This window comes from Anabrus simplex, chromosome 5 (assembly GCF_040414725.1).
Source record: "Anabrus simplex isolate iqAnaSimp1 chromosome 5, ASM4041472v1, whole genome shotgun sequence".
In the NCBI taxonomy this organism is placed as follows: domain Eukaryota; kingdom Metazoa; phylum Arthropoda; class Insecta; order Orthoptera; family Tettigoniidae; genus Anabrus; species Anabrus simplex.
The window spans coordinates 8,436,222-8,460,070 of NC_090269.1; the positions used below are offsets into that span (position 1 = coordinate 8,436,222).

Below are 23,849 nucleotides of genomic sequence, written 5' to 3' on the forward strand. Positions count from 1 at the left end.
CCACTGAGCCCTACCCGCGTCCAGGTACGACTAAGCTATCACTCCAACTAGTCAGATGTAGTCTCAGGGTATCCACAACCAGGAAAAATGTTAGGTTTTACGTGAATTCCAAGAAAGACTCAACGACCGTACGCGATACTTTCCGATGAATGTCTCCATCTTACCGCATAAATTCGCAAATTCATCATCGACCATAATTTCATAACGCAACTCACATAAAAATTACCTTACATACTAAGTCAGTCTACTATCTACCACTATAAGTAATCACTCATTGAATTATAAAAATATGAAAAACACATTTATTAAACTAATAAAGTGTTGAAAGAAATGAGAATAATCATCATTAGTAACTTCCATAATTGTTGTTTCAGAATAAACATTATTCCGTGAAAATCAAAGTTTAAGTCAGCGCTGGCTTCTTATTAAATTAACATGATATTGTGAATTCAATATTTCTGAAATGAAGTCAAATCATCGCTAATTATCCTTGAAAAATTAAATTAATCATTCATGTGCATTAATGTGACACAATTACATTATCATAAAGAAAATTCGGAATTCGTCCTCACGATTTATATACATTTTAATTTTCAAATCTGAATTCGTTATCGTAGAATATCATTCTGATGAACAGCATTATGACGACTGACGTGCTAAGGTTTTCGACCCTACTGCCACATAAATTACGGCTCCTAGCCTATTATCATCTCATTTAAAAGTCTAACATAAAATATAAAACAATACTCAACATACGAAATAATCTATCTCCCTATTCTATCTATATAATTCTTAATTTACCGCTCTTTGGCTCGATATGCGTTCAGCCGTTAAGCTTAACTCGAATATATCACGTGTGCAAGAAATTGAACAAGTATCTGCGGTAAGACATCTCGGTATTGTCCCCTTCAAAAGTGGTAATATTTTATTAGAAAGAAAATGATTTATTTCATCAGCGTGTTGGGACATTATTTTAATCGGCAAGAGGGTGAGATTCCGTATTTCGTGCCAGTACGAGCTAGTCACTTCGCGAACCGGTTTTCCCGACCTACAGAGAGCACGAGGGAGCAGGCTGGAATTCCTGTTATGTGGCCTTCAGACACATGTGTGCGTACCACGTGACACGGCGAGCAGGCAGATCTCAATCGATCAATAAATGGAAAGTCAAGTGACGTAAAACTGGAGCAGCCAATAAAAGTGACAACCTTCACTGGAATTCAACAAATCCACCAATTAGATGTAATTAAGAGACACACCTATGTCTTACGACAGGAAATTAATGGTAATTCCAGAGGAAAATTTGGTAGAGGGTTTTATACTTCTGAACGCTAAATTTGAGCATTACTCTGACTGCAGCAACCGAAGAGACTGGACGTCGTTTGCTTCATCTGAAGACTTTACATTGGAGAAGGCATCGAGGACTATATAAACAGCAATTCAGACACTCGAAAAATTTCACTACGATTAATTTAGGGCTGTTCTAAGATAAGTGTCTTCAGCCAGATTATAAAGCATCGAGAGTGAATCCTGGGCTATTTCTAAGACTTTTTGTTAGTTTCAGCTTTCTACAAGAACTTGGAAGAAGAAAGGTCCTGAGTTCGAGTTTACGGCAAGATGGTTATCCAGCTCCACGAAGAATACTGCAAGTTCCTGTACATCGTCAACGCCTCCATGAGTCACTAAACATGTAAGGCATCGGACATGGGCGAGACTTCGTTCGATGGAAGGTGATGTGACCACGTACTAGGTCATCAGCCACAATCCAGTTCACACCAGTCACATGAGTATTCTTTAAGAATTCAATTGCTTTCTATCTTTGTAAATATCTGTAAACGTAGCCTTACTTATTCCTTTGGATTTCTATTAGTTTTGCAGTAGTTTGATTTTTCATTCTTCTTTCTTTGGTGAGAGGTAGTTAGAACCCTTGGAATGAGTGTGTGTTTGCTCTATTAGTTAGAAATGAATGTGAGTCATCGAGAGAGACCTTAACTGTCCTAAGAATTTAGAAGACAGGTGAGATAAAAATTAAATGAACCCCGCGTTAATTTTGATTAGTTTTGAAATAATTTGAAAGTTATTTAAAACAAATTAGGACAGTGTTCTAGTGTTTTTCTTCGTGTAGAATTTCATTCTATGATTGTACGACATGTTTATGGGTTCGAATTTATTTAGAGTCATCCGAATAACTTCACACGACAACTTTACGAATGAGATTATGCACGGTCAGGAATATAATAATAATAATAATAATAATAATAATGAGTAAAAATAATTAAAGCTAATTACGGGCTAAAATGATTTAATAAGGTCATGAGTTTAATGTTAGTTATTTTTGGAAAGTATTATCGTGTGCTCACTTTATGTAAAGTAAGCCTGGAACATGGCAAATTCTCCGGACGGAGTATCGACGAATTATAGGTATATTTCTGCGCTATGAATTTGAGTATGACTTGCAGATGGGCATTATATTTTGAGTAATAATTTATGCACCCATTAGAGTCAATTTTTGGAAGAGATGTGTCACTGGACATGATTTCTTCGAGCTTCAGTGCAGAATAATTGAGAGCCACGACATTATGATGAATAAAAATAAATGCCGCAACTCATGTACCGTTAGCGCGTATTCTATTATTTTGACCTGTGTTACAATTATTCTATTCGCTAAATTAGGATGATTTCTGTTTAAAATACTCCTTGAACATCGTTGTATAGTTAATTTCTTTGTATAAGTGATAACCTTAATTCTATCACACTCTGAATTGATACCTGGGATGTGTGTGATAGTGTCATCTGGAGAATGATTTCCCTAATTCGCAGTAAAATCCTAAAATTAATAATAATGGGTTAGTGTCCGTGTAAATAATGTTATAATAACGCCGTGTACCCCTGTGTGAATGTGTGATGATCCTATTCTGTGTTTTTTGGAATATTTCATGTACGATTTTTGTGAAAGTAATTTTCATTATGTGCGTCAAAGTTTTGACCGACTTGTATTATTTCGCGTGTCCGTAATTGGATCAATTTTGAATCTTTAGAAGATTTTATCGTAATTTAAGGTTGATTAGGGCCTAATTTAGTAACTCAAAGTGAATAAGAGAAGGCAACGTCCGTGGACTGATGTCACGAGATTTAATTGTTAGATGTTGTACAGTGACTTTCTGCATAAAATTGAGCAAAAGTTAAGGTGATATAAGTTCAAGTAAAAGTTATTAGATGAAGTTTATTCAATCAATAATTATATAAACGAAGTAATTGTTGAAAGGAAAGTCTAGGGAAGACTTGCTAATCATAAATTAATGAATTAAATAATTTTCAATAATTTAAATAAGGAGGAGAAAATAGTCATTTTCTTGGAAGATAATTGAAACCCAGGAGGGAAGATTTTAATTTTAATAATTGGATTATCATCATAAGAGAAGGATATTAGATATTATTTTGTTTTCCAATCAATTTTTCAGTAAGTTAATGGTTTCTATATTTATTATTGCAGAAAAGAACAATCATTGAAAATTTATTTGAGCGAGATCCCTCACGAATGAAAGCACGAGGAGAAGATGTTTTTCAAGAATCCAACCCAGATTTTGTTAATTTAATTGTTTTCTTTAAAAGAGTGTTAGTTTAATAAATGTGTAAACCTAATTTAGTCTCCTTTCATTTGTCGCTAGTCCTTCATCTATCCCTGCCTTTAAAATTTTCTGCGCAGCCGATAGCGAACGGTCCACCACTGAGACCCTCGCTCTCCGGCGAGCTGAGCCCGGCATAAAGGGGGCAGTATTATGTTTGTACGTTGGCTACATATATCATTTTGCCTACCTCACATTTCAAATATTTTGAGAATACGTCACAAAGCTCATATATCTATCTATTAGCAGCTGTAATTACAACCATATCATCTTACAATTCCCAACTGTATATGTGTTTTAACCATCCATACCTTATTACAAGTTACTCCAGCGGCGTATTCCTTTCCAGTATTTGCATCGACTAACTGCATCAATTCCATGCATATTTAACGTCTATTCTTCACATATATGTCTCATTAACTATCACGACGCGTAATATTATACTTAAATCAACTCACATAAATTCGTATTACCATGTATAACCTTCAATTAATTCAATCTTAACTTCCTCAAAATCAATTCTCATCACGCATAACCTTCTTTATATTATTCGCTACTACTGAGACATAAAACGTTTTTCTCCGCGTAAATATTCCTTTTCATCGACCAATTCTCTTTAAAAATACGATGCATAACCCTAAATACCGTATTATGTACTTTTAACAATATTATTCGACAAGGAATAACTTGACTCTAAATATCACTTCTCAACACGCGATCCACCTGTGACGTAACCTATGACTGGATGGCTTTACGAGACTCATAGATATTATTCATCATTTGACACTCTTTGAAATCAGCTGTTATATTACTTTCCTTCTTAACCGTAGTCTTATTTACCTCGTTGAATCACTTGTTAATACGTAACCGTACTCCACGAGATATCCTTTAGTTCTACATTCACTTAATATATCATTAGTATCTTAAATATAATGCACTTCATTTCACTGTTTTCGCTTGCACGCTTAATTATCTCATGCTTAGGCTATTCTATTCTACCACATATACCGTAAAAACACATGAATTAAGAATTATATTACTTAATATAAACACTTAGCTCGACTTTCGTCATCTCGGGCCTCAGTTGCTCTCCTTTGGCTGGTACTCTGGCCATGGTTCGATGACTGGCTGGGCGACATCCTCCTCACATCTCGGGTAGTTCTAACTGCTCGGATGACATCTCCCTCGAGGTCGGTCCGTCTGGGTGTGTAGCAGACCATCATCTTCTTAGAAGAAATGCCGATAAGATCAAATATTTCTGAGAAGTGCATATTCATTTTAGATCTTTGTTAAAGTAATATTTCTTTTAAGCTATTTTTTTCAGTCTTCTTCTGAGAAATAATCGTCCAATTCTCTAAGTCTGCGTAAGATATTTGCGCCTCGTCTTGCACAAATCTTCAAATTTGGATTATTTAATTTCAAAAAAATATTATTTCTTCCACGACTTCTCTTTTAATGCAGTAATTCTCTGCTATCGTTTCCTCTTCCTGCGGCTTCCAAATTGTGTTTTCGTAGTATAACTGATCTTGTACTCCGGGACAATCAGTACACGTATATGGACGAATTTTCGTATTTCTCGGCGTATTTTATATCCTGCACAGTATTTTATACGTTGTTTTGCCGTCTTATTCTATATTATCGAAGATTTTCCTCGGGATTTCTACCACAATCTTGGTAATCTCCTTATTTCTACAGAGAGATAGCAGTTCACTTTTCTTCCTCTCAAGTTCAATTTTTCAAGTGATTTTTCTCAATACTCTCTTCTATTTTACTTTTTTTTTGGGAAACAATCTACTTGACTTTACTCTGTTCTGCACCGCCTTCGAAATATAGAAGTTTCGAGTAAGTCGTGGCCTCCTATTGTGTTTAAATGTTAAGACTTTGTTATGTACTCTTTTTAGCTTGAGTGGTCTATACCTTCCGTGGGCGCCATTTTGGAACACGTCCGAAAATGCAGCGGGCACACCACTAATCAGAGGGGAAAAAATGGAAGAGATCCGACACTTCGAAAAATGAAGGTATCGGCCAGAGATAGACAAGGGCCACGAAGGGCGTGAAATTAAATACTCTCTTGGCCTCGAGTGGTCTAATAACTTCGGGTTCGTAAAAGAACAATAGTTGACCAAGTGAGGTCAGATGAATGCGAGGAACCTGGCACAATTGGAAGCAATGCCAGGACTCACCTAAGGGACCCGTGGTCGCCGACCCACGCTCCCAAGTTGAGAGCCCCTGGGGGTCCCTTTTAGTCTCCTCTTACGACAGGCAGGGGATATCATGGGTGTTATTCTACCGCCACACACACACGTCACACCGACACAGCTGACATAGAGATAGGAAAGTTCTAGGAGTGAGAAGGAAGCGGCCGTGGCTTTAATTACGGTACAGTCCCAGCATTGGCTGGCGAGAAGGTGGGATGCCGACAGTGGGGTTCGAATCCACTATCTCCCGGATGCGGCCCTAACCTCACTCAACATACTGTAGATGAAGATTTCAGCTGCCGTCGGTCTCCTGTGGCAGTTTGCATTCGTCGGAAAAATGTGCCTTGAATTTGAATGCATTCCTTATTAGTTCTTGTTGTAAACTTCCACTTCTTACAAGGAGGTGCGTCCAAAGTAGTGATAAAGATACGTTTATGCTGATAAGCAGCGTATTAGAAAAAAATACTTAATGTATACGTAATGAAGCATTTTGCGCTGCACTAACTGAATAGGCCTCTTCGAGACAAAACTCTTCTAGTATATCCCGCAGCTCTTGTCTGATAAACTCAAGCAATGGCTTCACTGTGTACATTACTGCGCAAGTACAAATATCATGGATCAATTTATTCTACGTATGCAAGAAAAAGAAAAGAATCAAATTTAGCGATGAATAAACGTAGATGTAAAAGTGAAAATATATATTAATTAAAGAGACTCTTCCAGACTCTAGACGCAAAACTTGGTGCCAGAGAACATAACACACACCCTCAAAGCATCTTTCCACCCGGTCAGAAATATATTTTCGAAAGATAATAATAATAATAATAATAATAATAATAATAATAATAATAATAATAATAATAATAATAATAATAATAATAATAATAATAATAATAATAATAATAATTGTTACGGAGATATCCGTGGTAGTTAGAGGTGAAAGAAGGTGCGGGCTGGAATAGGTCTCAACTACAAAATTAAAGTTAATTTAAAACTTTAACAAAGGTTATATTTTCTTTTCAAAATCAACAATTAACAGAGTATAACAGGTACCAAGTAGCAGATCAACAAATTAACAAATTACAGTTCGTTACAAGATTTGGGCCTCGAGCCCCAAGTTTAATTCCCGAGCTCTCAGCTCACAACCACAATTGCTGAAGGGCAGAAAACCCCTAAATACGAGAAGCACTTGCTCCTAATTACAATGTTAAGAACAAGAGCAGACCCGCTCTCAATTTTACAAGCCTATCAAAGGCTACAACAAACTTCATTTCTATCTGCCCTTAAGGCACACAAGGAAACAGGGGTAACTAGTACCCAATCTACTGGGCCTTCGCAGGAAGGAAAACAAAACGGGTTAAGTAAATGGCCCAAAATACAAAATGAATGGAGGCGATAACTTGCACTCCTACACCAAGTTTTGTTTAAAACCTATGTGGCACTAGGCCGATCATACAGGGGCTAATCCCAAACTAGGGAGGTGACACGTATGAGAAAACTGTACTGTATTAAAGAAGAGAAGAACGGTTATGAAAACGTAGTCACTTCCTTTTCAAAAAATGAAGGGGAGTTCGAGAGGGTGAAGCACTCTCTATCCCCGCTTTACAGTAATTTATAGTTTTATAATTTATAGATTTTACATAGACAGAAATGAAAAAAGGTAGGTTACATACTAAAGGTTTCGAACCCTCCCCGAGAGTTAAACTGCTGAGCTAGCAAGAAATGAATATGTTAACCGGCCATTACCTTGTAGGAGAACTGCTGCTTGAAGTAAGAGGCGCTTCCCACCCCCTACTACATATTCACACACTAAGAGAGATGTTACTGAAGTGGCACCGAGACAAGAAAATCAGCATTTTATATACCCTCGTGGAACATTCGAGACCTTTCAGGAATGAGTAGACACACCCTTTCGTTTTTATTGGATAACAGCAAAAACTAATACTCAAGACGAGGAAGAAACACCTTATTGGTGGAAAATTAATTACGTAAATTCCCGATTGGTTACATTCAAAACGGGCGGAAAGAAAGGATTTATATTGCCAACCCACAAACCACAGAACAACATTTAGTAAAAATGAAACTTAGGAATACAATATTTCTTCAAGAAAGTTCATTCCATTGCACTAGAGTGTGTTACCATAGTTTTCGGTAGAGACATCTGTTAGAGGTTGTCAACACCTCTTAATCGTTGAAAAACAAAAGGCAAATAAAAAACACTCAGTGATATCTTCTGAATAACAGTGGAATTAGTTCAGTAGTTAAAGTTCCAAGTTTCTCCAGTAGAGAAGTTTCAATTGGCGCAATATTTGAATTAGCGGCGTGGAGGTGTACCGCCCGGTACAACAACAACAATAATAATAATAATAATAATAATAATAATAATAATAATAATAATAATAATAATAATAATAATAATAATCATCATCATCATAATGTGTATGTTTAGTCCTCTGCCCGAAGGCTGGTTGGATCCTCAACAGTTCTACCATCGGGTGTCAAAGATGGCCGAGGCATCACTGAAGATGGGTACTAGGGAAATAAGGAGTGAGGTAGTTTCCCGTTGTTTTCCTCACTGAGCCAGAAGTTGCTATTACATATCAGTTTCCCAAGCCCACTGAAATGCATGCACCAACTGACCCTATGAGTGATATTTTCACACCATTCATAGCAGGGACTGGCTGCATAAGGATTGGCATTACTAGCATCGCTCATACTTCAGTCACTGGCATGTTCTCAAAGCAAAGGGTAAGGCAGAGACAGATCAATGAAAGTAACAAAATTTCTCTAGGTTATACCAGAAGACACAGTGCACTGTAAACACTAGGTCCTGCCAGAGAGTGCATAATAATAATAATAATAATAATAATAATAATAATAATAATAATAATAATAATAATAATAATAATAACGAAACATTCCAGAAATTGAGGAATTCATTCAGGCGATTCAAGATAAAGTGATCTCAACAAAGAGTTATAGGACGCATTCTCATGCATCCCACTACCAACAAAATGACTAGTGTAGGAAATGCAACAGCAGTCCAGAAACTATTGAGCATATGAACAGCAACTGGAGATTCCTAGCGTCAACATCGTACACTGTGATAGTGATGTAGCCAAAGTTATAAACCAAGAAATTGCCCTGACCCAATCCTTGATCCACAACAAATACACCCCACGAAGTGTACTGGAAGATGTGCTTTGCTGGGACCGTATGGTACAAACAAACACAACTTCTCCGCACAACAGACCAGACATGCCATTAACAACAAACACATACATCTCATTGACATCGCTATTCCGAACGACCGCGATATGAAGTTGAGAGAACGTCCACGAATATATTCCTCTCGGAATGGGTGTAGTAAGAATCTGGAAACTGCCACTGGTCTTACACCAAAATCATTTCGAGAACAATAAAGGATACTACATCACCCAATCCACACTCACAACACAGCATAGAAAAGTGCTATTATGAAAAACTGGAACAGCGTCAGAACATTCGCGAATGCTCAGTACGGACCATAACTATAACAGGCTGCAACCCTTACAGTGAAGACAATAATGAAGAAGTATATTGTAAATTTGTGTCAATTATAATTAAGTTCTATTCCTTACATACACCAGGCGGCTCGTGGGCGTCGTACTTTCTACTTATAAATGTTTCGCATGCACAAATGATGAGCGGGATGTCTGCTAACTGATTTTCACTAGGACACTACTACAAGGAGGCAGGTTACGCCAGAATATGAAGAGATAACAACCGAACGGTCGCTCGCAGCATGTTCCTCAGCGCTCCCCGTCTAATGCAACCCCTTGCATTAGTAAGTCTCATTTCTGACCGCACAGTGCTAGTCTGGTGTATGGTACAGCAGCTGTCCACATATCGGCAACGACAAATACACAGACATCATTTTAATCTATGGAGAATCTGGTCGAAGTGCAGCCGAAGCTCGCACACGGTATGCACAGGAGTTTACAAACAGACTTCTGCCGAACAGTATTACTTTTTGTTTCTTACAAACAACTCTTTGATAGGGTGGAATGTCTACACGTGTATAAATGGTTAAGTTATTAAATTTTCCTTTCTGCATCTTTGGCATATTTACAAATGCACCCTGTTTTGGAACGTGTGCAGTAAAGTGACTGCTCTTTGTTTCACACCATGCGAGTTGTAACACACTTTCGAAAACAAGTGATTAGGCAACCCATGCAACATTGGTGCATGTGTAGATAGAAAGTGCGGCGCTCGCGGGCCGTCTGGTGTAATATCGAAATTCGACCTATATTATCGACTATAAAATTGGGAAATAAGTAATAATAATCGAGTGGTCTCAGCTACCATATGTGGAAATTATGGTGTGACGCTATTTAAGCTGCTTCAGTGTCAATTTTAACAATCGGCCCTGCTCTACCATATAACAAAAATGTGTATTTCTTGGATTAGATTTTAATTAATTTTGGCTACTAAAAACCAAATGTGTCACCAGAGATTTTTTACAACCGACATCGTACGACATCCTTCCATCCTTCAAAAGCCTGAATACATTTAGAGGATTTGAACACTGGATCTTGGGATGTAGAAACACCGATCCACACTGGGAGAGATCGCTTCTTTCAGGCGCCGGTACTATTGAGACCTTTAGATCTCCTGTTAGAGCAGAGTTTATTCATTTATATACTCAAGGACTCAAATTACAGAGACCCTACAACAGTGACTAACCAATAAATAACAACGAACACTGCATTAAATGTAACATAAGTACCAACATTACAATAGAATCTCTATACTATGTTTGCGATATTGCATAATAATGAATCATTACGTCAAGAATAATAATTTCGACACACATGGAAGTTAGGGGTACAGGGAGAAACAGTATTTTACCGACGTCTCCCTGCCATCGTAACACAGAGCCGATATAAAGGAGTGGAGATTCTTCAACGAACTGAATAATAATGTGACTGACGGGAGTTAACTACTTGTTAGAGTGAACTTTACTTTGAAAATTACGAACACGACACACATTTTATTGTGAATACTCCACAACAGTGAGTAGTTAGAATGTGTAATCTTTTACACAAAATTCGTGCATATAACGAGGGAATTTAATTTACTATGACTCATCGAGACTTCGTGCATAAGAAACGCTTAAAGCAGATTTTTGTAAGAACATTTTTTTTTAGAAAATTGTATTACTGTGTAGTAAAATTGCAGTTGATACAGACTATAACAACAAGCATACTGGATTCGTTGTATTATTTACAGTATTTATTATTTCTTTGTTCTCTCAATTAAGTTACTTATTTTATACAATTTCCTTATTATTCCAACAAATTCTGTTTCTTATTCGCTTTGTTTGTATTGTGAATGTCACGTAATATTGTATCCTCCCCCCCCCCCGCTCTTGGTATCCGGGCCTGGTGGAACACCACTCAGCGCTAACTCTGTTAATTTCAGTGTATATTATTTTGAAGTATTCCCTATCCACTTTCTGTTGTCCAGAGCTGGCAGAGGGTAATATTAATTATGTTAAAAATAATATTATCATCTTATTACTTTTAAGGAATATATGTATCTCCAAGTTTTTTAATAATTCCTCCCCCATTATCTGGTGAACAAGCGGACAGGACACCTCTCCTGTTCATTATGGTGATGGATGAAGTAATGGCAGACTACGTGGTGATTTGCGGAGGAACAGGGGAAGAAGATCAACGGAATTTAAACACTTGGAACCAGCACTTTGCCCTAAAGATCAACCACAAAAAACGGTAGTGATGCCAGTCAACAGGCGAGCCCTACAGGTTAGCATCGAACTGGACGGTGGGAAACTAGAAAACGTTAACCATTTTCAACATTTTGGTAGTATTGTAAGTAGTATAATTGGATGGTTCGGGCGCCACCACCTCCTCCGGCTCCCAGAGGCCACCTCCACCACCACCACAGCCAGAGGCCTCCCAGATGCCTCCTCCACCACCACCACAGCCAGAGGCCTCCCAGATGCCTCCTCCACCACCACCACAGCCAGAGGCCTCCCAGAGGTCTCCTCCACCACCCGCGGGAAATTTGAATTTGTAAACAAAGCCACGTGCTTTTTGACAGCTATCATCAACAACAACGCATCGCTAACCTCAGTACTACCATCTTGACGGGCCTAAACCTCAGTAGTACCAACTTAACCTAACTAGCGCGAGATTTGAATTGGTAAACAAATCCACGTGTTTTTGACAGCCACGTGCTTTTTGACAGACAACAACGCATCGCTAACCTCAGTACTGCCATCTCAGTAGTACCTCAGTAGTACCAACTTAACCTAACTAGCGTGAGATAAACAAATCCACGTGCTTTTTTGACAGCTGTCATCCGCCATCTTTAAACTACAGAGCACCGTGCTGCCCTCTTTATCGCAGTAGCTGCAAATTCGTCACATGTCATCGGCAGTGCTGCCATCTTGGCGGGCCTAAACCTTAGTGCTACCAACTTAACCTCACTAGCGTGAGATAAACAAATCCACGTGCTTTTTTGACAGCTGTCATCCGCCATCTTTAAACCACAGAGCACTGTGCTGCCCTCTTTATCGCAGTAGCTGCAAATTCGTCACCTGTCATCCGCAGTGCTGCCATCTTAACGGGCCTAAACCTTAGTGCTACCAACTTAACCTCACTAGCGCGAGATAAACAAATCCACGTGCTTTTTTGACAGCTGTCATCCGCCATCTTTAATCTATAGAGCACAGTGGTGCTCTCTTTAGCTACTTACCTTTGAAATGTGGTGGCGGATAATTTGAAAAATGCTTTTTGACAGCAGCCATCTTTAATCTAGAGAACACCGTGCTGCCCTCTTTAGCTAGATACCTTTGAAATGTGGTGGCAGCCAATTCCACATGACAGCAGCCATCTTTAATCAAGAGAGCACCGTGCTGCCCTCTATGTGGTGACGGCAATTTGAAAAATTCTACATGCTCTTGTTTGGAAACAAACTCACGCGCTTTTTTGACAGCCGTCATCCGCCATCTTTAATCAACAGAGCACAGTGCTGCCCTCTTTAACTAGATACCTTTGAAATGTGGTGGCAGACAATTCCACGTGCTCTTGTTTGGAAACAAAGCCATGTGCTTTTTTGACAGCTGACATCCGCCATCTTTAATCTATAGAGCACAGTGCTGCCCTCTTTAGCTACTTACCTTTGAAGGTTCCATTCCTTGTTCTGAACATGAAACCATTTACAAATAAAGATTAGTTTTCTACACTTAACAAAGTACAAGCGTTCTTCCTGATAGCGATCGATGAGGTTGTTGCTCCTTTAGCCCTTTAGCCCTTTAGCCCTTTAGCCCTTTAGCCCTTTAGACCTTTAGCCCTTTAGCCCATTAGCCCCTTAGCCTATTAGCCCTACAAGGAATGTGCGGTAAACTAATCTTCTTAGAACGAAGGTATCCCCTGACATGTTCTAAACACATGTTGTATCGAGTACAGTGTTCGGTTCTACTTATTTAGTGTTCTAAACACTTCAATCAATGTTCCGATCACATGATAAAGTTAACGGCATAGAGTGCAGTTTTCGATTCCAGCCTTGTTACGTTTCTTCTGTGATTTGCAAGTTTAAACATGCTTAATGACGTCATCACTGCAGCACGTGCTTACTCTAGCTATTCCGATGCAGGTTTAAACTTGTTCGATAGAGCTATGCCTTGATATAAGAGGAGGCCTTAACAGCTTATGTATAGCCGCTATTGTCTAAAGATAGCCGCTGTGAAGAAAAAGCACGTCGAATTTTTCAAATTACCCGCCGCCACATTTCAAAGGTATGAGGTTTAGTGCTGTAAAAATACCTGCACGATGCAAAGCTAGCTTTCTTCATCAGAGCAGCCACCATCTTGTGTGAGCACCTCTAGGCCGTATCATAAGCAGCTGTGTTTAGTCATCGTCTTGTCGCTGCTACCTCCCGCAAGCACCCCTACGGCGTCTCATAAGAGCAGCAGCCATCTTGTGCAAGCGCTCTTAAGCTGTCTCATAAGAAGCTATGTATAGCCGCCATCTTGTAGAAATAGATAGCTGCCAATGCCAAAGGGCCTAAGTAGGAATCGAACCGTCGATCTCATCATTAGACTATGTTTTTCTTATGCTATCATGTTCCTGATACTGCAAACCTAGGTATCAGGTGGAAAAATTTTGTCCGTTTTCGAGATATTTAACATTTTGCATTTAAGCCCCAAATGCGAAGACTTGCTTCATTACAAGCTGAAACAGAGCTAATGCCAAAGGGCCTAAGTTAGAACCGAACCGTTGATCTCATCATTAGACTATGTTTTTCTTATGATATTATGTTCCCCATACTGCGAACCGAGGTATTGGGTAGAAAAGTTTTGTCCGTTTTGCTCTACGATGCACCGTTTTCGAGATATTTAACATTATGCATTTAAGCCCCAAATTTAATGAATCGAACTAGCACGACACGCTAGCCTCTAAGCTAGCTTTCTTCATAAGAGCAGCAGCCATCTTGCCCAAGCACCCTTAAGGCGTCTCATAAGGAGTCGTGTATAGCCGCCATCTTGCGTCCGCCATCTTGCGCAAGCATCCTTAGGGCATCTCTAGCCATCTTGTGCAAGGACCCTTAAGCCGCCTCATAAGAGCAACCGCCATCTTGCGCAAGCATCTCTAGGGCGTCTCATAAGGAGCCTTGTATAACCGCCATCTTGCGCAAGCATCCCAAGGGCATCTCATAAGAACCTATGTATAGCGGTCATCTTGCATAAGCACCTTTAAGGAGTCATGTATAGCCACCATCTTGTGCAATTAGCGTCGAGAGATGGCTGATGTAGAATTTTTCTTTTTAAATTATCCGCCACCATATTTCAAAGGTATGTACCTAAAGAGTGTAGCACTGAGCTCTATAGATTAAAGATGGCGGATGACAGCTGACGAAAAGCGCGTGAGTTTGTTTACTAAACAAGAGCACGTGGAATTTTTCAATTTGCCGCCACCACATTTCAAAGGTATCTAGCTAAAGATGGCAGCACGGTGCTCTCTTGATTAAAGATGGTGGATGACAGCTAACAGAACTTTTCAAACTGCCCGCTACTACAGAGAGCAGCACGGTGCTCTGTGGATTAAAGATGGCGGATGACAGCTGACGAAATTGCCCGCATGATAGCAGCACAGTGCTCTATTGATTAAAGATGGTGGATGACAGCTGTCGAAAAGCACGTGGCTTTGTTTCCAAACAAGAGCACATAGAATTTTTCAAATTGCCGCCACCACATTTCAAAGGTAACTAGCTAAAGAGCGCAGCACTGAGGTTTGTGATGCAAGATGGCGGATGACAGCTGTCAGAAAAAAGCACATGAGTTTGTAAAGCACGTGGAATTTGCCACCGCCACAAAGAAGGCAGCACGGTGCCCTCTTGATTAAAGATGGCTGCTGTCACGTGGAATTACCTGCCACCACAGGTATCTAGCTAAAGAGGGCAGCACGGTGCTCTCTGGATTAAAGATGGCTGCTATCAAAAAGCATTTTTCAAATTATCCGCCACCACATTTCAAAGGTAAGTAGCTAAAGAGGGCACCACTGTGCTCTATGGATTAAAGATGGTGGATGACAGCTGTCAAAAAAGCACGTGGATTTGTTTACCGATTCAAATCTCGCGCTAGTAAGGTTAAGTTGGTAGCACTAAGGTTTAGGCCCGCTAAGATGGCAGCACTGCCGATGACAGGTGACGAATTTGCAGCTACTGCGATAAAGAGGGCAGCACGGTGCTCTGTAGTTTAAAGATGGCGGATGACAGCTGTCAAAAAAGCACGTGGATTTGTTTATCTCACGCTAGTTAGGTTAAGTTGGTACTACTGAGATATCAGTTCTGAGGTTAGCGATGCGTTGTTGTCTGTCAAAAAGCACGTGGCTGTCAAAAACACGTGGATTTGTTTACCAATTCAAATCTCGCGCTAGTTAGGTTAAGTTGGTACTACTGAGGTTTAGGCCCGTCAAGATGGTAGTACTGAGGTTAGCGATGCGTTGTTGTTGATGATAGCTGTCAAAAAGCACGTGGCTTTGTTTACAAATTCAAATTTCCCGCGGGTGGTGGAGGAGACCTCTGGAGGCCTCTGGCTGTGGTGGTGGTGGAGGAGGCATCTGGGAGGCCTCTGGCTGTGGTGGTGGTGGAGGTGGCCTCTGGGAGCCGGAGGAGGTGGTGGCCGCCGAACTGTCCAATTATACTACTATTGTAATAAGAAACGCAAAGTCCTCTGCTGAAATCACTAACAGAGTCCAAAACCGGAGCACAAGTTAAGTGTCTTCTATGGGATAACTATAAAGCATAAAGAGAACACTTTATCAGGTATATTTGGTGCAAATAACTGCATACGGCCTTGAAACCTGTACGATCAACAGTAGCAGACCTCAGGCTGCAGAAATGAAGTTCCTCAGGTCAATGTTACATTCAACAAGAAGAGATAAGATCCGGAATGAAGAGATCCATCATAATACACAAGTAAAGAAGTCGCTAAGCGGAAATGTAAGAACATCAAGACTCAAACGGTATAGCCATCAAATGAGAACGGCAAGAAAATGGCCAGAAAAGGAACTCGAAGGCTGAAGACCTAGAGGTGTGCCGAGGAATCAGTGAAGTAAAGCAGGACCCGGAAGGAAGAGGAGTGGAATGGCACCAAACTGAGAAGAAAAACATGTACCTGGATAAACAAAGATGGGAAGTGATCTTGTACCGCACCCAGGCGGTTGAAGGATGATGACGATGATAAAACAGTATTAACGTTTCCTGTCCATGTTTTTGTGTTTTTTCTTCTGATTCTTACAAAATGACGTACTTATGTTGTATGAAGCCGCCTGCAAATAGATGACATCTCTATTGATGGCATATGTTTTAATAAATAAATTAACGAATAAATAATTATAAATAAATTAAAGAGGTTATTCACTATTAAACACAATATTTATTTAATCAAACTCGGAAAGTTCGAGTAAGTCAAGTAAGAATCAATATGTACTCCCTGTGATATCAAATGTTTCACATGTTATCACTAAACCTACAAAGTGACAATCCCAGGTGAGTGAGAAGAAGAAGAAATACTGCAATGTATCACTTCGTTTCTCATACTCTAAAATCAGACTTTTGCCATTAAAATTCCATTATTTCAAGAAGTGTTATTATCTGATGCAGTTTCATATCCATATGTTTGTTGGGGTGCTTCTTTACGATTTCTAAAGACACCTAACTAAGCTTCATTGAAAGGTTTCTGTTGCTTGATATATTTGTAGATATCTCAAACGTTATTGCACGTCAAGATCAAACAGAGATGAATGTTAATAATAATTTCGTGTGGCTATTTCTAGCCGAGTGCAGCCCTTGTAAGGCAGACCCTCCGATGAGGGTGGGTGGCATCTGCCATTTGTAGGTAACTGCGTGTTATTGTGGTGGAGGATAGTGTTATGTGTGAGTTGCAGGGATGTTGGGGACAGCACAAACACCCAGCCCCCGGGCCATTGGAATTAACCAATTAAGGTTAAAATCCCCGACCCGGCCGGGAATCGAACCCGGGACCCTCTGAACCGAAGGCCAGTACGCTGACCATTCAGCCAACGAGTCGGACAGATGAATGTTAGCGCATTGGATTGACATTTCGCAGTGCTGAAAGGAGGTCAAAATTCCTCCTTGAAGTCAATATTTTTGGCTTTCTGGTGTCTCTGAAAGCCCATAGAACTTGGTGGTGATAATTGTTTTGTTAGGAAGTAGAACTGAGAAACCATGCTATCTTAACAGTTATCAGAAAGAAATATTGATGAGGTCTGTCGCCCAAAAAGAGGGAAGGGCCACGAAGGGCGTGAAAATAAAAGACTCGCTCACAGCGTCGCGGTATCAATGATAGGAAGTGAGGGCAATGCCAGGCTCAGTTCGCCTCTCATGGCCGGGAGGGGATACTCGAGATAACATTAAAGCTGGACTTACAGAGCGCTCACATCAAGTCCTTCTACAGGAACATTTCTACGCTTGTAATCTCATTCCACCGCTCTCTGAGGACTCGAGCTTCAATGTTCGTCCTTCCACGAAACATGATCACTAAAATGTTAAGTAGCAAAGGTCAGAGTTTAATGAGAGAGACACCCGTTGCTAACAGCTACCTGCTTACTGGCCTTCTCTTCTACGGCAATTCATGACCTAATGAGAGAACTAAAAGTCTGTATGAGGAAAATATCGGAAATTAACGCCGTATTTGGATTGTAAAAGAAATACGTTTGGATTTTATCCTTCGAACGAAACACGACTCTGAACAGGAAAATATATCATATGTATTGTGATTCAAGACAACATCCAAAGGTTTTATTTGAGGCGCATGAGAATGGCTATTGGAATATTCTACATATTCCAGACAAAATTGATTAATTCCATTGTTTTTTGATACTTGAACAAGAATGTCGCCAACAGAATGCTAAGCAAATGTAAGATAAATTTGCATATGTGGTGTTGGGCCACTCGAGACGGGCTTCAGCTTGGTAACTCTTCTTTCTTTCCTGCCCTGACGGTATTAGGTTTACGTGTCCTAGAGGGATTTTTATTTTCACCCTTCCTCGTACACTTTCTTCCACGATACCTTCATTCTTCGAAGTCCACTTATCGCGCTGATTAGTGTTGATGAAGTATGGTTACTTGCTGCTATCACCAAGTCAGTTCTAACCGCTACATATCACTTTCTACTCCAGTGCAGTAGTAACAGCTCTAAAGTCAGGTCTGAACAATGACAGCATTCTACTGGTGTCATCAAATACTTAAAAAGGAGCGTGGATGGCTCCTTGAGAATGGAGCCATATGTTATTCACTATTCTACTCGAACTGACACCTCTCTCAGCTGGCTTCCATCAGTACATCTTTAACAGCATATTTTGATTTTCAGCTCACCTTCACGAACTGGACAGCAAGGTGAGAATCCAACAGGCGGGTTAGCAACCTGAAACACATGACAGGGGTTAAATACAGATATTGACACATCAAAAATAGTCTTAGTTAAAATAGTTAAAGGAAAAGTACAGTTTTGTTCCATGTATATATGTATGTTCCTAGGCCATCAACAAAGAAACTTATTTTCCTAGTTTCTTTTCTTGTAAAGTAAACGTATTTATCCGGGAAATATGAGCAAGCGTCAAAGGTCTATGAAGTAGTAATGATATACGGGCCGGACAAGTCAGTAGCGGAGCAGCAGTGGCTCCGCCACCGGGGAGGTCCGGTCTGTGATAAAGTTTCTACGGAAATTACGACGGACCATTCAAAACAAGAGGCGTGCGGGTGTTGCGCTGATCCATGGCAATCAATAACTATTCCGCAGAAGTTCGGCTGGGAAGTGTTTGATCAGCCTGATCTTGCTCTCAGTGATTTTCATGTTTTCTTTCTTCTCAAGAAATGTATGCCCTCTTGTCAGCATTTTCACACGGACGAAGAGCTGAAGATGAATGTCACACGCTGGTTCCATTCCCAGGGGGCAGACTTCTACGACACTGGTATACAAAAGTTGATCACACTCCAGGACAAGTGTCTAAATTCTGGTGGCGATTATGTTGTAAAATAACTCCAACATTGCTGTGTCGGGAGCCATTAACGGTTTTCACGTAACAATGTTATTTTTTTAAATAGGGTGACTTAATTCCAGGATAGCCCTCATTCACAGCATGCCTCAGTACATGAGAGTAATACTACATTGGTTGAGTAATTATATTACAAAAATTAACTTCTTAACTACATGTGAGATAGACTGATAATTGTATGCCTCTCGTGGTTTACATTTAAATGCACAATTTTCCACAGGCTACTGACTTCGTGAAACATAAGAATTGTTTTAAATAATTTTTGACTAATCTGATTTCATTCATTCGCCATAACTCCCAACCTAAAGTACCTTCATGTAAAATGGCTCATTTTCTCTTAATTCACACTAAAATAATAATAAGTGGCTCAGTGACGCCGTGTGGACATATAGGACTATCTAAAATCCTGAAACGATGAAAATAAGGTCTTAATTTCCTAGTGCGGTGCAATTAGGCCAATCAATTCGTTGCGAAAGTAGGTCTATATAACAATGAAGAAGAAGAGTGATTTAGTAAGTGATCTTTTCGTCGTTTCATCCCATTCGCTCAGCCATTTTCGCAACCTCTCAAGTTTCAATTCGTTAATCAAAACACTTTTAGGAATTCTGTTATAACACTCACTAATTTTACTCTTGTGCGCTGCTTCCTTGTCCACATCATCCTGAACTCGTTATGGTAGCTCTCAGCGTGGGCCTTAGTACAGGTGAACTCGTTATGGTAGCTCTCAGCGTGGGCCTTAATACAGGTGAACTCGTTATGGTAGCTCTCAGCGTGGGCCTTAGTACAGGTGAACTCGTTATGGTAGCTCTCAGCGTGGGCCTTAATACAGGTGAACTCGTTATGTTAGCTCTCAGCGTGGGCCTTAATACAGGTGAACTCGTTATGGTAGCTCTCAGCGTGGGCCTTAATACAGGTGAACTCGTTATGTTAGCTCTCAGCGTGGGCCTTAATACAGGTGTAGTCGTTATGGTAGCTCTCAGCGTGGGCCTTAATACAGGTGAACTCGTTATGGTAGTTCTCAGCGTGGGCCTTAATACAGGTGAACTCGTTATGGTAGCTCTCAGCGTGGGCCTTAATACAGGTGAACTCGTTATGGTAGCTCTCAGCGTGGGCCTTAATACAGGTGAACTCGTTATGTTAGCTCTCAGCGTGGGCCTTAATACAGGTGTAGTCGTTATGGTAGCTCTCAGCGTGGGCCTTAATACAGGTGAACTCGTTATGGTAGCTCTCAGCGTGGGCCTTAATACAGGTGAACTCGTTATGTTAGCTCTCAGCGTGGGCCTTAATACAGGTGAACTCGTTATGGTAGTTCTCAGCGTGGGCCTTAATACAGGTGAACTCGTTATGTTAGCTCTCAGCGTGGGCCTTAATACAGGTGAACTCGTTATGGTAGCTCTCAGCGTGGGCCTTAATACAGGTGAACTCGTTATGGTAGCTCTCAGCGTGGGCCTTAATACAGGTGAACTCGTTATGGTAGTTCTCAGCGTGGGCCTTAATACAGGTGAACTCGTTATGGTAGTTCTCAGCGTGGGCCTTAATACAGGTGAACTCGTTATGGTAGTTCTCAGCGTGGGCCTTAATACAGGTGAACTCGTTATGGTAGTTCTCAGCGTGGGCCTTAATACAGGTGAACTCGTTATGGTAGTTCTCAGCGTGGGCCTTAATACAGGTGAACTCGTTATGGTAGTTCTCAGCGTGGGCCTTAATACAGGTGAACTCGTTATGGTAGCTCTCAGCGTGGGCCTTAATACAGGTGAACTCGTTATGGTAGTTCTCAGCGTGGGCCTTAATACAGGTGAACTCGTTATGGTAGTTCTCAGCGTGGGCCTTAGTACAGGTGAGCTCGTTATGATAGCTCTCAGCGTGACCTTAATACAGGTGAACTTGTTATGGTAGCTCTCAGCGTGGGCCTTAATACAGGTGAACTCGTTATGGTAGCTCTCAGCGTGGGCCTTAATACAGGTGAACTTGTTTCCAATTGCTACGTACAAGCATCTTTGCTTTCATCTTGATTTGGTGGATAAGGTAGTTATAGTTGGTTTAGTTATGAACAAGAGCGATCTTGTTATAATTTCTTTTTGTCGTTGATTGCTTGATTTCTCCTTGACTTTTCCGAAAAGTACACTATGTTAGTTAACACCACCTAGGTGTCCTTTACACCAACTAAGGAATGGCAGCCATGTTGTGTCAGTATTCGTGCGGCGTGTATTTCCAGTATGATATTCAACGTTTAAGATATTCTTTGTTATTGTGGGCGTCAGATAGAAGATAACGAACAATTGCCTGACATCTGTGTGGGAAATAAGGTGACGTTATATTCATTGAATTACTTCTCTGTGAGATATGTCATTTGAGGATTTGCGGAGTGTACTCTGGCATCTCTGATGTGGAAATTTAAGTTCTTACTAGCGCCGCTGACTCGTGGTTGTGTCCATCGTGCGAATTAGTAAAACTCTCCTATCTGCTATGAATTCGTTAAAGGTATGAAAGGTCTTCGTATTAATTGGTCTCAAAATCATCCTGATAAGCCTATTAAAGGAGATGGTATGATAAAATCACGGGATTCCTTTTTATGAGGAACCGGCTTCGTGTAAGAATAATGTACATATGCTACGTCGTATTCCGAAGGATGCTAGGTATTTTGTCACCAAAAATTTATGTTACGTAATACAGTGTTGCATTTCCAAATAATAATGAGGATTGCTGAAGAGATATAAAGCTACATCTCTTGTAACCAGTATTAAACATAACTTAAAAGAATTTAAATTGTCATCTCTTACAAAGTGACACTACTAATCAAAATTCATGTTGTAGAATATTTTATTGATAGTGTCTACTCTACAGTTCATTTTTGGAAGGTGTGGTCTGCGCGTTAGAATTCACCCATGCTAACCTCTGCTTGTCATAAAAGGCGATTTCGACCGATAGAGGAGTTCATAAGGCGCTTATTTTGAATGCGCGGCGTTGAGGTGTACCTCCCGGTACAGTAGGCATTCTGTTTTAAAGCTCCGCACAGATTAAAATTACAGGTCCCAAAATAACGTGGAATCCTGGTTCCACCTTATTCATTATATCCAGATTCTTAAAATCTCTAACGTATTATTACCATTATTATTAATCCGTATAACCTCCAGAGTTGGTTTTCCCTCGGACTCACCGAGGGATTCCATCTCTACCGACTCAAGGGCAGTGGACTGGAGTGTGAGACTTTGAGTGTGGACATAGACCAGTACCTCGCCAAGGCGGCCTCACAGGGATCTTGTGGTTGGATGGGAAGATTGGAAGTGATAGACAAGGAAGAGCGAAGGAAGCAACCGTGGTCTTAACTTAGGTACCATCCCGGCATTTGCCTGGAGGAGAAGTGGGAAACCACAATGAACCGAACTCAGTTGACCTCGCGAAGCTGAGTGGACTCCGTTCCAGCCCCCACATAACTTTTCAAATTTCGTTGTGGAGTCGGGAATCAAACCCCGACCTCTGAGGGTGGCAGCTAATCACACTAACCACTACACCACATATGTGGACATTATTTTTATTGTTATTATTATTATTATTATTATTACTTTATTATTATTATTGTTAACATTTACAAATTGCACGTATTTTTTGTACTTATTTGTACTCATCATTCAGCTAATGTATAATGACAAAATAATTGCTACACGATTACGAGAAGTACAGTATTTAAAAACATCGAAAATTAGAAATAATATAAAATTCGTGTTCAATACATTAAAAATCGTCTACATAAAATAAACCTCCTAGACTAAATTTTCCCAATAAATCATTTATTAGATGAATGAAAACGTAAACATTGTACATTAATGGCAGCGTCTGTTGTGAATCTCTGGATGTACCTTATGTTAAGGCTCGCCAGAAAGTTCTAAAATCTTTGAGAAAAATTGCAAACGTAGAGATGAACGGCGTACGTAGTGTAGTTAGTGGTAAACAGATCCACATGAAAACACGGAATTCCCTTTATAGTTTTAAATAGTTGTAGGGTCTGACACCGAGGTTAACCGGTTCGAGCCCCGCTGATCGAAAACTTTTCACCATCAGAATGTTGGCCGGCACGGTAGGGGAGGTGGTAGTCCAGATTGCGTGCTAAAAGCCTGGATTAAATTCTAAACCTCTCCGCAGTGGAGTGAGGACAAATGGCGCTGTTGATGGTGATTGGTCCTTCGGATGGGGACGCTAAGCCTTGAGCAAATCCCTTGGTACTATTTCAGACGAGTAGGCTTTGTGCCGGCACTTATCACTTCATTCGTTTCGTCTCATGAACTCCTCTGATGAAGTTGACGTCAGGAAGGGCACCCGGTCGTAAAAAGTCGCTACGAAGGTTCATCTCACTTCATACGCGTCTCCGTAGAGAAACGGGACAAGGACTGAACATTCTGCAGACCATCCAGGACCTATCTGTACAATACAAGACAAGGGGGAAA

The 23,849-nt window shown here is 40.3% G+C and overlaps 1 protein-coding gene across 1 annotated transcript in view; it reads right to left on the reverse strand.

The window, feature by feature from the left end:
* The window catches only part of LOC136874265 (GTP-binding protein Rhes), a 708,531-nt gene that overhangs the window by 505,957 nt on the left and 178,725 nt on the right, over window positions 1–23,849 (reverse strand). Inside the window, exon 2 of the mRNA XM_068227714.1 lies at window positions 18,728–18,776. The gene's annotated coding sequence lies outside the window, so the exon portion shown is untranslated. The remainder of the gene's footprint in view (window positions 1–18,727; window positions 18,777–23,849) is intronic.